General features: G+C 41.6%; 1 protein-coding gene across 6 annotated transcripts in view; it reads right to left on the reverse strand.

Moving 5' to 3' along the window:
- Nucleotides 1-14065, reverse strand: part of AKT1 (AKT serine/threonine kinase 1) — a 75097-nt gene that overhangs the window by 48662 nt on the left and 12370 nt on the right. The window lies entirely within an intron of this gene.

Genomic DNA, 14065 nt, shown 5'->3' on the forward strand with positions numbered 1-14065 from the left:
AGAAGCAGATGCCTGCATGGCAGGCTGGCTTGCCCGGGACCATCACAGCAACCCAGAGTACTAACAGGATTACACTGTGCCTGCAAGCACAGGAACTGCGCTCTAAATTTGGGGCCCACTCCTTTCCCAACACCCAGAGCACGCATTTGTGCTTGCAAAGTAAGGAATTAACATTCCTAGAATCTAAAGTGCCCTTTGCTTTAAAAGCAGGACGGAGCACAGGGACCAAGGCAATCAGATACCACCGCACAGAGGTGAGGTGGGCTCTGGTGGTGAGCCCTGTTTACAAATTCATAGCCTGTGGGTTCAAACCAGGATTTTGTCTCCAAAGTGAAAGCCAGGTTTGGTGAGTGGTTCCACTGCACTGCCCAGCACAGTTCACATCACAGAGGACCCTCCGTGATCCAGTGTCCTCCAATTAGTTGTCCTTCACACCTGCACCACCCAGGGTGCTGAAAGTCAAAATGGGGCTGCGCTGACACCCTGACACTGCCACAGCGCTTTCACTGGCACACAGGCAAAGGAGGAGGAAGAACAAAGAATTCTGATCTTCAAATTAATGCCCAGTTTTCAAAACCAACTCCTTCTTCCTCCTCTCCTGCAGTAATTCTATGAATGCAAAAACAAGCAAAAAAAAATTTAAAATCTCACTTTCTTTTGAAAAGCAGATACTGAAATTAAAAATTTAATGAAAAAACAACTTAGATTTTATTAGGCATCAACTAAAAGGTTTTCCCTCAATCTTTCTGCTTCTTATCACCATCTTTAACACAACCTAAAAAACACTCTAGTTACAAAAAGTGACATTTTTTGTGGGAACAAACAGTCCCCCTACATCTCCAGACAATGTGTCTCTCAGGAACAACAACATACCCAACACTCAGCTCAAGATACAAGAACTTGGCAGGTTGTATCTCAAAGCAGTTTCACCAAAACAATACAGTTTCCCTCAAATCCCTATCAGCTTAATAGTGGAAGACAATAATATTTCAGATAACACAGACAGCAAGCATTTTGGTAAGTGCAGTGGACATTCTTTATCCAATTTGCAGATAAAAAGAGGCAGCATCCACAGCCAGATTAACAGACATGCTGCTACTTTCATGCTTAATTCATGATAAAGGCAAGGGGTTAAGGCTTAAATGCTTCTGGGGGTTTTGGCCTGTGTTGATTTGTATTAGACTCTACAAATATATATATAATTTTATTTTTATATATATTTATATTTATATACAGCAACAGAAGCTGTGCAAAGCACGGCCTAAGCACAGATCCTCTCCTGGGCAGGGATTTAGAGGACAGACTCCTCTGTGCTAGCTACTACATGTTTGCACAACAGGAGTCAAGGTCCATTGGAAACTTATCTGAAGACTTGCTCCTGCGCAAACTTTAGGTTCAACCTCCGAGTTCAGAACTGAAACACTATTTGTTTGTCCATTTATCCCCTGGCACGGTTGGCTTTTTGTCAGACAGATGTATGCCACATGCGAGTCATTTCCCAACCTCTCTGCTCCACCTCCCTCCACACACTCTGCACACACTCTGACCCCTCAGCAAATGTTGTAAGAGAGGAGGAAGTGTTTCTGACAGTTTGCAGACTCTTCACACCAATTTTATGCCAGAGTATAAATGTTTTCTCCTGCCCTCCAACCCTACTTGTAAGGAAACAAAGCAAAACAAACAAAAAATCCACTGCTTCCCAAACAACACTATGCCCTAAACCTAGCAGCAGGAAAGGAAAGGGGAGGGAAGGGGTGGAGAGGAAAGGACAGAGAGGATGGATTACACTGAAGTTATTTTTGTCCCGTTAAAGTGGATGGGCAGAGACAACTAAATATAGAATTTATCAAAGCAGGTGAACAAGAAAGATGACATGAGCCCCATGTTTCAAGGAGCAAGAAATAAATGAAGCATACTCCTACAACCTGGCCTAAAAAGCTCCCAAAACCACACTCATTTGCACGAACAAGACTCTATTGAACAAACATTCAACTCACCACAGCCTTCCCTTCGGACATGTGACAATGTAAATGGCAAGCAGATAGGCTTCCTGTCTCTTACCTGCTTATACTAAATATAAACAAGACTACAAAGTCCACATTAAAATGGAAAGAAGTTCACACTCCTCTGCGGTGTCTCTGGACAGAAATTACTCAGAAGAAAGTATGCTTGCATGTACAGCTGGGTAATAAAGCACTGCTTGAAATCAAACGTTAAGGAATGTTATGTTGTCAGTGGCAACACAAAGGATGTGGTTTCTACGAAATTTAACCAGTTGTGTCAAGGACAATTGCTTTCTTCTGGTCACACTGCAGTCCATGGCTTGCTCAGAGTAACTGCTACAGTGGTTTGGATTTCACAAGTGAAAATCCATTCATAAGTATTTTTAACTCCTTCCAGGGTCTGAGTTAGTCTGGGAAATGTCCTGGGTGGCACAGATTCCACTGAGGCACTGTGAGCAGGCCATGCTGGGAAACATACATATATAGCAAGACTTATCCAGGCTCTTGGTCTCGCAAAGCCTGCAGCCAAGGACCTAAACATTAAGTGCTTTCCCTGCAGGCACACAGGAGTGAGCAAGGAAACCTTCATAGGAAAGACATGGCAGCAGTCAAACCATGCCTTCAGTGGAAGCCAGACTCACATGAGTGCCGTAACCTACCACTGGGCTCAAAGAATAGAACGCTTTTCTGCGGAATATTTCCCCTCTTCCATCTGTGCTCCCAGTTACCACAGTATCCAAGAGCCCCACAGCTTGAGCTGCATTTGTCGTCACAACATCCCTGTGAAGTAGGGAAGTGCTGTTATCACCACTTTACAGACAGGGAACTAGGGCACAGAGAGAGAAAAATAAGCCTGTCCGAGGTGATCGTATAAGGAGGAAGTTTGTGGCAGAGCAGAGGAAGATTGACTTCGATTCTCAGTTCCAGGATGGCACTTGAATTCATCAGACACCTCTTCAGCTTCTAGATGCTCTGCCTTCAGTTTGACTGACCCACCCAGTTCCCCTAGGCCACAAGGAATGGGGAATGCATATGCCTTTAGTAACAGCATTTCCAGCCCAAGAAAAATGAAAGAGGGTATCAGATGCATGTTCTGTTTGCATTCAGAAATCCAAACCCAAGCAAGGAAAACCATTTCCAAAATAGCCAGCACTATCCTGGTATTGTGGGAAAAGGAAGGAAGACGTATCAAGTTTTCAAAGTAAAAAAAATTAAAAATCCATGGCAGATCATTAGTACAATTTTGAAATAATTAGTGAAAGTTTTAACAGGAAGCTGGTATTAGACATCTTTCAGGAACCTCCCTGCTCTGGAGATTTTAGGTTACAGAACAGTAAGGAATTAAAAAAAAATCCCTTTGGTACTACAGCTATCTCATTTCAGACAGAGACCTAAACACCGAACTAATGTAGTTTCATATGGAGACCTTGCCTCCAGACCTCACACAACAATCTTGTCTCAGATAAAACAAATTCCAGAGGCTCCACACTGCTTGAGGCTCCCCATTTCTGGCTGAGCCAGGCTTCAACCCTGCTCTCTTTTCTAAGTGAAATGGCACATTGGGTCCAAAATTTACTCTATCCTTTGGGACTCCGGTTGCAGCCATCCAGAGAACTAATTGTGAAATAAGCTTCTACAATTTAAGGGCATTCATAAAGCAGTATTTAATGTCAACTGTTTGAGGTGACTATTACCCTGGAGAAAACAGCAGAGATCCATCACCCTATGGATCACCGGGTTTATCTAATCTGACTCCAAAAGGTGACTGCTCATCCTAATGGCCAAAGGATGACAGACTGCTTCTAAACCACCATGAACAGGCCTTAATGATGGACACAGTCACCACACTGATGGGGACAAAGAAAGAAATTTGTGAGTTGGTGGTAGCTGAGGGCACCAGATCAGCCATGCTCGGCTTCCAGGTCAATGCTGGCATCAATAGACAATCACTGCTGACAAGCTGGACCTCATGGTGCAGGCCTCTACTTTTACAACAGGCTGTTGTACTTTTCAGCCACCAGCCACACAAGGGGCATCTAAAGCACATCTCCTCTGCCAAGGCAGAGTCTGAAGGAGCTGCAGCCAACCAGCTACTGCTGAACAAGACTGCACCATCAGGCACATAATTCAACTTCCATCAGTGACAAAATAACTAACGCCTTGCTTGGAGGGGACCAGAAAGAACAGAACTAGCTCTACAACACATCCCTCTAACCCTATTTCCCCTCCTTCTTTTATACTAGGACTATAAAAGAGAGAAGGAGAAAGGCTGGGATGAGGTTAGAAATATTTCTACTTTCTGAGACCGAGCCTCACAGCAACAACAGCCAAACAAACAAACAAACGAAAGCAAAACTTCCAGCAGCTTCACAGTTACACAGCAATTATGGTAAACCAGACATTCTAGTAGGTAAAGCAAAAAGCAACTTTTCGGTCCAGAGCAGACGCAGAACACTAACAACAAGTAGTAAATACGCAAAGTTTATTGTTCCAAGTTTTGAACCTTTCCCTTTAAAAAATCCCAACTTCTGTATTTGAACAGATCAGCCAACACTGAAAAATGAAAAGGCCTGTTGACAACTGAGGAACTGCTATTAATTTTGTTTGATGGCCATCACAGGGAATATGAAAACTAAAACCGAACACCTCTACTAATGGGGTTGTTATTCTCCTCCAAAATCAAGATGGGCTTTGCATGAGATTCCCACCATCCCACTATCAAACAGGCCAAGAATCACAGAATACTTTTGCTGAAAAGAGCCATTTGAGGTGATCTGGTCTGATCAGCCACTCAAAGCAGGGCCTTTCTAAATGCTACAAAAGAAATCCTAACACTAATAGTGCATGTAGGTAATTCAAGAGAATCATACAAATACAAACACAGGAAACAGAATGAATGCAACTTTATCAAACTGCAACTTTCAAATCAAATTTGAGGAACAAAATCTCAGGTCTGCTTGGCCATGTGACTTCATTTTAATCTCTCTGCCTCCAGTAACTGGTCTGAGCATTCTAGGAGTCAGTATAAAGATAAATATCAATACATTCTCTGTGTGTGCTGGGCATAAAAAGGAGAAATGAAGTCAGTGTTCCTCCATGGCTTATTTCACCACATGAATGATGAGAGAAATAGCACAGGATTGTACATGGTCACAAAGTTATGCACAGCCTCTGAAGCATGAACATGTATCTACAACCACACATCCTGTTGTGTGTCATTCCATTTCTAAAATAATGCCTGAAAAGAGGAAAGTCTCCAGAACCATGAGGTTTTGCCATAAGCACACCCAATGTACTCGTGGGAGTAAACAAACCTTTGAGACACCAAAAAGAGCTGTTGTGCCCATTCCTAATAGCCTGGAGCAGCTCCTGAGAAAAAAGCTTTCCTCTGGCCATAGGGAGGATTCCTTAAAATGTGAAGAAAACGTCATATACACCAATTTTTACACAATCCCACCAGTAACACATCAGAAGATTAACACCAAAAAAACCCCAAACCCCAACCCTTAAAAATGCAGAAAACTTATCAACGTAAACCTGATTTTCCCCCCTATTTTAGATACAGCTTTCTAAAACATAATGATTCATATTACTGCAGTACACAGCAACTTCAGGCACACATCTGGATCTGAGCCACCTGCTGTACACATGGAACAATGAGACAGTCCCTGTTCTGCGGAGTTGACTGTCACAGGACAGGGACAATGGAAGGCCAGACACACACACACACACAAAAAAAAGGGGACCAATGCTGGGTATCACAGGGAACAGCAGTCGCAGTGCACACACATTACAAGTTCATCAGGGCCTTTTATAAGCAACACAAGGAGCGAGAGCTTTTGAAGAGGATAATAAAGCAGCACTGCAGCTGTTTACAGGGACCATTTCCCAAGTGTGAAAGGGTAGCAAAAGAGAAAGCACACAAGTGCTTTCCTGCCTTACGTTGTAGTCACAGTATAGACACATGCTAGGCTAACTGGAGGCAGAAGTCAACATCTTAATAGCAAATTAGAGATGGTAAAAATAGGTATGAAAAGCAAAAGCAGCTGGTTTTGTAGCTCAATGCAACAGAGGAACTAGCGTTAGGAACAAAGCAGCAGCCCAAAGAACGAGCTCTGCACTGTTCAGAGCAGCACTTTGAATAGGACAAGGTTACATGCCAAGCATACAAAGATGCAAGATGATGCAAACCTTAGGAAAGTATATTCCTCCCTCCATGTTTTGCTTTTGTTTTCCATTTTCAAGAATAAATGTATAGTCCAACAACTACAGCCACTTCGAAAAAATCAACTTCTTTGAAGATTAAAAAATACAGTCTCTGCAGCCAATCTGCTTAGAGTTGCTGCAGAGCTGAGACAAGTCACTATTTCAGAAAGAAATCTGGCCACCTGCTGCTCTAAGCAGAGAAAGTGGTGTACATGTAAAATCACACTTTCTCTGAAATTACAACTGATAGTACAAGGAAACACAGACTAGACTGAGAAAAACATGCATTAATTCCAAATGGTGCAGCTATGCTGAACTGAACTGTACACGGTTGGCTAGCAGTCTTCATTCTGTTGTCAGAGGTCTGCTCATCTTAAAAAATCATTTCATATTATTCCTGATGAACAAACTTCTACAGACACGTTAGACTTGTGGCTTCCTTTCAAGTCAGAGGGTAGATATCAGTAAGGCTGGGGCATCACAAAACCTCAGGCATTAAAAAAAAAAAGTTACATGAGTTATTAGAGAAGGATGAAACACCTACAGAACGAAAGGTTCCTACTGCAGCAAGAACAGCACGTTCTAATCCAATAAAAGCAATCACCAAGTCAGACCTAGAGCACACTAGAGATCAGATGAGTCTATGCCAACGACAAGGTGTAAATTTTAAGCAACTGCTCTTAATACAGCTGAGCCACCACGGCTGAAGAGAAGACACTGCTCCATTGCATCTGTCTTTAACAGGGCTGTCCCACTGTGTTCAAAATGTGAGGTCAGATTTGGCTGCTACGACTTTGCAATCCCACTGCATAAAGGGGGAGAATTAACCCAGCTAGTAAAAGCAACAGTCCAGAGAAAAAAATGCCTCATTTTACCTGAATATGCTGCTGAATCTGGCAAGAGCTGTCAGGGAACACACAGAACCCTTCAAAAATACACATCTTTTATTACACTGGGACTGTACTTTGTGTTGCACAATCCCAAGCTTTTGTTTCAAGCAAGAAATTGTTTTCTAAATATTTTGTCACCATGACAGTCTGGCCTTGGACTCAAATTCTGCCCTTGGTTACTCCAGAAAACTCCTGTGAAGTCAACTGTGTGGTACAGCTTGTGGCTGTGTCCTGGGCTGCTGGGAAGGCTCACCTGGACGTGCAGTCACCAGTGTCCCCTCGGCCCTCTGTGCTCTGCACGGCTCTCGCAGCCTGAGCTACTGCCTACCACAAACTGAGATCCGTGTGAAGAAACAGCATCACAGAGAACAGGAAGATAGTTTTGCAACTATGAAATACTAAACATCTTCCCAACAGGTTCAGCTTGAACCGAGGAGTACAGGCAAGACAAAACCCATTCCCAAGAGAGCAGAATGAAGTATTTTAAACACAAGAGAGAAAATGAGACGTAGAAAAACATCCTGGCTTTGAGGGCCCCGTTCCAAGTAAAAACATGTCTTTCAGTGACATTAATCTGGCAAACTAAATCTGAGCAGATACAGCCTAAGTCCCCAGCACAGCCCCAAAGAGAGCAGTGGAGCATTTCCGTGTGACTCAGGAAGCCCAGCGAACACTTTCTGCAGAACAAGATCAACAGGGTGTTTATATACTGCAGCAGCGTCATGTGAACGGGTGGTTTAGTTTGTGAAATGAATGTTTGCATTGTCATTAAAAAAAAAAAAAAAAAAAAAAGCCCAAACCAAAAAACACCCTCTATTCCACACTTATAAGTTTCCAACATTAAAAACATAGCAGGGGAAGGAAGTACTTCAGCAGCCAAAATTTACAAATTCTTACCATAACTTTGGCGCAGTAAACTTCTCCAGTGTCACAAAGGCCTATTCTTCAGGGGGCTTGGTTGCCTTTTTTTCAGAAGGACTAATCCACATGTGAAGGCTATTAAAGAACACACAAAATGCCAGCAGAAGCACAAACATGCATATTTTGTGTGTGTCTGTGTGTTTTCCAAGTTTTATCTGTTTTTCCTTACACAGATACCCAAGAACAGCCTGGAGGCAGGTATTCCTGCTTTCTCTCTTTTTATTAATGAAGCTCAGTAAGCTTTTTCCTTTCCCTGAAAAATGACAATGCTGCTTTATTTTAATTCATTCAAACCAGTGACAGAGATTCATCCTCTTGAGTTGCACTCAGCAGCCAGGCTTCAGGAATTTAAGAAAGAATGATGATTTTAATACAGAGGGGTTTTGTTTGCTACTTTGACTAGAAAAGAAATTCCTCACAGTAACCTTTTAATTGTTTGAGAGGCACCTTACTAGAATCTCAAAGAAAACGCTAATACTCTAAGTTACACTTGGCATTTCTGCACAGCAAAACAAATCCAAGCTCTAAAAGTCAGCATTTTCCCCTTATTATCTGAAGCTACATAAAAGCCCTAACATAGATTTGAAAGAAATATAACAGAAAATTCTTCCTGATCTAAGTACATAGAACTAAATTTATCTTTCACTTTCCAAAACACTGCTTAGAGACTGGGCATTTAGAGTTCTATTCACTAGCTAGAAAAAAGCCAAATGGTACATTTTAAAAAACTGACTTTGAAATATTGTTATGAGAACAGGGACAAGCTATGTAAACCCTAAAATTCTGTGGGTCTTTGTAATCACGATTACTGTCGCAAACTAAAAGGCTCATATTCCCTACTAAGCAAACATTTACAATTAAATCCATTCTGCACAAAGCATTTGCATTTTGAGATAGAACAGTCAGTTGTTCAGCTGCTGTGATTTAGATGGATTGGTTCATTATTGCTGCAGTTCGTTTTCAGCTACACTGTATAACAAAGGGGTGCCAATGTAGTCGTGAATGGCTTTAAAGCTAAGTATGCTGGTATTCTTCCATGATGATGTAATTTAACTATCTCCCCTCTCCCAGATCAAGATATCTTGACTTTACAGGCTAAACTTCAGCAGAAACGACAGAAACAAGCTGTCACAACAGTGTTCAATAGACAGTATAGATACTGCAAGTCAGCTGGAGGTTGTTGCTGGCAAGTTTGCAGTGATTTTCCACAAATGAAAAAGCAATTTTCCCCCAATTCTTATTTAGAATAAATACTTTTGCTATCATGCAAATAACAAGCAAATTTGACTTCCACACCAGGAGATACATCAGTTATATACCTTTCAAATGTTCCTGCTACACTAAAATGTACCTTTACCAGAAAAGACGACCAGAATTACAATTATCCCTGATGCAAAGAAAATTTCAAGATGAAAAAGTCAAATACTATCCTACTCCTTCACTGCCTGAAACATAACACAAAGGCAGTATGAAAGTCACATATTGCATCCTTCAATATTAAGAGGGATTAAAGAGAGAGCACGACTTCTTACACAGGCAAATAGTGATAGGACAGTAGAGTTTTCAACTGTTTTAAAGTAAGGGAGAAGATTTAGATTAGATGTTAGGAAGGAATTCTTTAGGGTGATGGTGGTGAAGCCCTGGAACAAGATGCCCAGAGAAGCTGTGGATGTCCCATCCCTGGAAGTGTTCGAGGCCTGGCTGGACTGGGCTTTAAGGAACCTGGTCCAGTGGAAGGTGTTCCTGCCCGTGGCAGGGGTGTTGAACCAGGTGATATTTAAGGTCCATGCCAACTCAATTCACTGTATAATTAAAGCAGCAAAACCATTTTTCTATTAACAACTAAGTAAAAAGGCAGGATTTCTTTTTTTAAAAATTTATGGAAATAAAGAAACGTGACGATTAATGATGTTTAGCCCCCCCAGTCTAAAGCACGGCTTTCTCCACACACTGCCTAAGCAGCACAAAGAACACTTCCCACAGAGTAACTCCATTAGTGAATTTGTAGTGGCAAAGGACTCTTATCCTGTGTCCGGAAATCAGTTTCCACCTATAAAACTCCTTCCAAGCCCCAGAACCAGCACTGTCACCACAGAGAATCACAACTGGATTCTAGACCGCTCCATGCATAAACTTGCAGTAGAATAATAAGCATTTAATACAGCTAAACTTATGCAACTACACATTTCAGTCAAGTCCTGAATTAAGAAATACTTGCCTTTTCTTTCCTTGGTGTTCCCAAAATTTCATTCTACTTAGTGAACATAGGAAGGGAAGGGGACTGCACGACTGAAAGTTAAAAATAGTTAAAAAAAAAAAATCTACATTACAGAGAAAACACTTTCACTTAGTTAAATGATTGCTATTTATTGCAGGTTTATTGACCACAGACAGGCGTGGGGATACGTGTGACTTGCGTAAAAACACCAGTCCAGACAATCCATGCCTGGAAGCCCCTGAAAAGCAAGCAGCAAATAAAAGGTCATATTCCACTCTGCAGCTCTGAAGAGACCTGACAATGGATTTTGAACTGCTTAACAGGTTGTTCAAGGGTGTAGCTTTTTACTAATACTCCAGCTGTGAAGCTCCAACTTAGGAATAATGACAAAAATATACAAAATTGTGGGTACACCCTTGTAATTCAGGGCACAAACCCTACCTAGTGCAAATATTTTCCACAGCAGTGTAACTACATCATTTTGCACAAGGCAGCACTACGTTGGCAGTTGTGATCTGGCACATACAAAGGCTCATATAGGAACACATGGAAAAAATGTTAACTAAGTATTTTTTCTCTTAAATCTTAGGATTTGAGTTCGATGAATAAAAAAAGCAGTTCAAATATAATTTCATTTTGATGTTTCTATTAAATAGAATATTTAATATTAGACCGGTCAAGCCTCTTGCAGACAAGAAATTTATTCTTTCATATTGCTTGCTTTCTGAAGTGTAATCAGGATGTACTTTGTGATCCCCAGATCCTTTGACACAACTGCAGAAATAGTAGGGTATACTGCTAAGGCTAGGAGGTCAGAAAAATAACACCACACATTATAAATTACTTTAAATCCTCCATTTTTTGAGCTTTCTTGTTACAAGTAATTCAACAGCCCTTTTTCTTCTGCTTAGTCTAAACCTGAAGCAGGCACCCAGGTTATCTTTTCTAGTTTTTCTCAACATCATGAGGACTAGCAAGCTTCTCTGCTTCAGGGAGAAAAAGGGGCAAAACTTTCAAAATCTTGTGATTTCTACATGTGGAAACTGATTTATAAAGCCACCATAAACGTTAAGGGCTGCACTTACAATCTGAGAATTAGGAAGCAGCCCTGTCCTCCATCAGCACCTGAAGTCCACTCAAGTAACACCAGTGTCAACCTCTTGAGTTAGACTTTCTGTCAGCATAACAACACTTGTCTTGAAGACCCCTCCTATGGAGACAGGCTGAGAGAGAGTTGGGGCTGTCCACCTTGGAGAAGAGGAGATTCTGGGGAGACTTTACTGCTGCCTTCTGATACGTAATGAGGGATTTTAAGAAAGACTCAGAGAGGCTTTGTACCAGGGCCTAAAGTGACAAATGAGGGGTTATGGCTTTAAACTGCAGGAGAGTAGATTTAGACTACAGAAGGAAGAAATTTTTCACTATGAACGCCCTGGCACAGGTTGCCTGGAGAAGCTGTTGATGTCCAATTTCTATAACTGTTCAAGGCCAGGCTGGATGGTGCTTTGAGCAATCTGGTCTAGTGCAAGGTGTCCCTGCCCATGGCACAGGGGTTGGACTAATGCTCTTTAAAAAGTCCCTTCCAACCCAAACTATTATAAGGCTGGAGTTCCCTCCCAAAGAAGGCCGTGGTTCACCACCAACACAGAGCCCACTTCTCTGACATGCATGTTCTGTGGTTCTCACTAAGGGTACATTAGCAAAGCACAGGCAGAGGAGATTGATTTGACAGCCTCAGAAATGACTCAGATGCTGCCCTCAGTCTCACTGTGAGCACGAAATACCACTGCAGTCATGCAGAGAACCACTGACTCCAAGGGCTATTTCTACATGCAGTTCGCCAAAGGCCTGGGCTTTGGACAGCACTTCAAAACATGCTCCCCCAAGTTACCCAAGAGACTCAGGGAAACAGTAACTGACTTGCCCACAGTCTGTGATGATTGTTTACCTCAGCTGTCCTCAAATATGACCATGCACTTTTGAATAAATTGACAAATTTCTCAATCTTGTTTGATCAGCTATCTTTTTCACATTTTTGGCTCAACTTGAAGAGGTGGGAGAATAATCCCAGACATCCACAACATGTTTTCCAACTGCACTCAAAGTCGGTCTTCATTATTTCCCCCTTTCAGTTGCAGTAAATATTTCTCACAAAAACACACTACTTCACACCTAATATGGTGCTATTCTTTCTCCATTCTTTTTCTTCCTCTTTCCTCACATAGTTTCCTGGTTTTTGTTCCCTCTTCGAGAGGTACAATGTACCTACAACATAATGCATCTGAAAATAATAATCCCTCCTCTGTCTTCCCCCCATGAGAGATGACTTTTTAAATAAGATTTAACTCATTTTTTTTGTCTTAGCAAACCAGTTACTCCAATATGTAAAAGGAGGAAAAAACCGGCACGGCTGACAGATGTTTGTTTGGTTTTTACAATGCTCTGTCTTTTAAGATACATTAAAATTAAATGTTGAAATATTAAGCAAATCCTTCTTTTTTCCAATATATATCAAGGTTTGTTTCCTAGATGAGTCTGACACCAACCATCACCCCGATTTTTAAGAAAATTATTAGTACCATAAAAAGTGTATAAAAGCAGAGACACCACATGTCACCATGTACTGGTCTAAGACACCAAAGTCCTCACCAGCATTTTCAGATGGTAAAGTCTCAGGCTACGAGTGCTATCCCCGAGCAAGTCTGAGCAGGTGAAGCCACAGGCACAGGCAAGGAGTGCAACTGATGGTGCTCAGGCAGTGGGAGCACCACCAGTTGGAAGGGAAGGAACCTTCTGGCACCCACACAGGGGTTGCAGGGGAAGACGTTTTCAAGTGAGGACAAGGCGCCAAATCTAAAATGCATGGCACAGCACCCTGCCTAAAACCACTCCTGCAAGAACAACGAGCAAGCTTTATTCCCTTGCTCTCTCTTTACCTCAGAACAGCATACTCACTCAGTATGTCTTTCTTCCTACATCCAAACCTGATGACTTTTCAATATGCCTACTGAGAGAAAAAAAAGAATAGAAAACATAGGCAACTTTTTGGGGGTTTTTTGCACAGGCCTACCTCCCTTTCCCTTCTTGAAAAGAAAAGAACCATGAAAAAGAGGATCAAAGCCAATACAGATGCTTACTGCATGATCCACTGTATCAAGCATTCCCAGGCTTGCTTTTACAGGGCTTCCAACGTCCTAGATCCCTCATTCTCAAATCCCTTTTAACAACAAGTAACATTAATTTATGATGCTCCCCCAGTCTTAGAGATAAAATTGAGACCTAGTTTGTTTCGTTTCTGATGTACAATAAAGCAGAACAGGAAAGTAAACTTCCAGGACTGACATAAATAATGTGGGCACCCTCAACATCTGAGCTCTTCCTCTTTGCCATTCAAAGTGAGAGTGTTTAGTGTCACTCACATGTAAGTTCCAGACAGTCAGTTTACAAACACTGAGAAAAACATCTAACCTAGCATCACTTCCCTAAAGAACTGGAAGTCTTTTGTGAAAACGCTGGAATAAAGACTTCCTGGGAGTCATTTTTACAGAAAAAAGAAACGTTTGGACTTCAACCTTCAAAAATGTGAAGCTTGTGTCTTGAAGAATGGGTTTAATGCAAAAATGTTCTGGAAGAAAGACTTCTCTGAAAGGATACTGGAAAGTAACAAAGCCAGTCACAGACAAGTAGTTGATGTTGCTCATCAACTACTTGTAAAGGAAGATGAGCAATCTCTAGGCTACGCTCTTTCAAAGATGAAGTTCAGTATTGTTACACTGTACCAGCTGATTCTCAGCTTCTGACTTCCCTGTCATCCAAAGCAGACTTAT

The sequence above is a fragment of the Pseudopipra pipra genome, chromosome 6 (genome assembly GCF_036250125.1).
Source record: "Pseudopipra pipra isolate bDixPip1 chromosome 6, bDixPip1.hap1, whole genome shotgun sequence".
In the NCBI taxonomy this organism is placed as follows: Eukaryota; Metazoa; Chordata; class Aves; order Passeriformes; family Pipridae; genus Pseudopipra; species Pseudopipra pipra.